The sequence below is a fragment of the Phytophthora parasitica genome (assembly GCF_000247585.1).
Source record: "Phytophthora parasitica INRA-310 unplaced genomic scaffold supercont2.5, whole genome shotgun sequence".
NCBI lineage: Eukaryota > Oomycota > Peronosporomycetes > Peronosporales > Peronosporaceae > Phytophthora > Phytophthora nicotianae.
Window position 1 is genome coordinate 2057177 of NW_008648991.1, and position 2582 is coordinate 2059758.

Here is a 2582-nt window from a genome sequence, read left to right on the forward strand (position 1 = left end):
AGTAAGTAGAGACGTGTCCAATTTGTAAGTAGATGAGTGCACAAAAACTGAGCAAAAACAGTAAAAGGGGAGTCGAACATAGGGGGTCGAATTCGCACTTAAAAGAAATATATTGCATTTTCAAAAGAGACGACTCGCAGAGACTGCAGTGGCCCGCTACAGGCTACAAGAGTGTGTGCCCTTGTGCACTAGCGCGTGCTATGAGTGCATCCTTCTGCGCGGCATTTATCTCCTACATGTGTACTCCACGACGCACCTTGGGGCACCCGACTCCGGGCTGGAGAGCGGCGCAGCACTACATGCGCCTCCCTCCATTTCTTCTCCGGTTTTGGTCGGTGGGAGGGGGGGGGGGATTATTTTGGATATAAAAAGGACTAGCTCATTTCAAATGTAAGCCCCCTCTGAAGGTGGCTCGTTTTGAAAGTAAGCAGGTCACTGTCAAACATGTGAGCGTAACCCGGAGGGAATTTGGAGCGCGTTTGTATTGTTCGCCCCCCCCTCCCAAATATAAGCTGATTACTTCTAACATAAGCCATGGCTTAGACGAAGAAAGCGATATGAGCACTTTCTTGGCATAAATATCAGCAAAAAGCGGCTATAATATCAGCAGCTTTTTTTGCAAGGTTCGACTCCCCCTATTGACTGTACTTACCGGTAAATATATCACTAAATCCAATCAAGAATAGTTTCATACGGTCCATTGATCACGCGATGTAGCCTTCAAAAATCAACTAACTACTACTTAGCACAGCACATCCGGTGCAACTAGGCGGAATTCCTGAGGTGTGCAAAATGTCGTCAGATTGTTGCATTTTGCGAATATCTATTGGTCAATAGCCAAAAATTGAACAGAAACCAGCCAATTACGCGTTTATGTACGACATAACCACTATTAAGTACAAAAAAAAACGTTTTTATTACTGCCCTCATCTCGAAACGACGAGTGTTTCATGGCCCTTAATACCAGCACTATCCTTAGTATATTGTCATCTATATGCATACAGCGCTGCTTAAACAGATTCATCAAAATGAAAGTTGAAATTCGTAGTTGACCTCCGAAAAGTGTCGATTTTTCGCCTGATTGTAAAGGAAAACCCAAGTACAAAATTTACAGGGACTAGCTTTGACATGTTGCCACCACCTACGCCATTGGTGTAGATTCTTTTTAAAAGCAACTTTAAAAAATTACCACGGGACTTTCTCTTCCGTATTGGACGCACAGTTTTGTCGTGGAGAGCGACACAATTGCATTCTCGAAATATTTTTACTGAACAACGGATTAATCTCAATGCGCTTGCGTTTGTGTTTTCCCAACGATTAACCTCTCGAACTATTCGCGGTCAGAGAGGTTTGATCGAGTCAACGCAGCCGCCTCGCAGTGGTGATTCTAGTAAGGTAAAAAAAGCAACATATAGCGCATGGGCCTGGTAGCCCACATAATTGAAAGTAATTTATCACAACTCAACACCAGCGCCATGAATAACGGAATGACTTTACTGAAAATACGTTACCTGATGGGTTAATTAAATTGCTTTTCAGTATATTCATTTTTCACCATCACTAGCTGCGAACTCGTCGCGAGTTTGCTGGTTCACTCAGCTATCGGTTTCCGCCCAATGACGAGGTGTCACGGTAGCTGAAGTATGCGCGCTGCATCCCGACGGTTGTCTGCATAAAATGACGTCATGCTCGAGCCCAGGAACATGCTAACGACTTTTGAAGGGTGTAGGGTTTTATGTTAAGTTAAAGAGATAACTTCACCGACTTTAATATGTCAGCCTTCTCTCACTTTCCCCTGCCTAACCGCGCTAAATATCGTCGAATCCAGTCACCGCAGCAACCTAGCCACCCAAATAACAACAAATCCAGCCTCGCATATCACAACTACCCCTATATATACTTTCTATCTGGTATTAAAGGATTCTGTCAAGTACGAACTGCCATCCATGAAGAATTTAAGTAAGTAAAACTCTTATCTCACAATGCTTTTAAAGTCATATCCATGAAAGACACCACAGCCGATCGCAGGTCCCAGTCCTCACTTTAGGGAATCGTCCTAACACGCGTCAATATCGCAGACATGGACGTCAAACTTAACTACCACCGACAAGCCAAGCAGAACTCGGTTCTAAAACGAACACAGCCCACCAAAGTATGTCAGCTCAAATTACGGGCCCTTCGGGGTCCGGGGCCTTCACGCTGTAAGTATGGGGGTAGCCCTGGAATCGTAAGATTCTAGGTATGGTATGTGAATCGAGACGCATACCTTCTCAGGTCATAGGATTTCGTTAGGTTCGCCTAAATAACATCCATGTTCCAATGAAAAAAAGTTAGCTCAAATTCATTTGCCCTTACAACGAACAAGAACTTGCGCTTTCCACTAACTATCGCTTGTTGTAATGCCGGCGTTCAGCGGTACCATCACAGCAAAATTGGTGATAACCGTCTTTACAAATCTTGAACCGTGCCGCGCGGAGTGTCCTTAGATTGGCATGGGCTCGCACTTTTCGTCTAAACTCAAAGCAAACATAAGTTAAGTTGGGCCCAGAAAGAGTAGTAGAGATATTATGTTTACCTGAGTT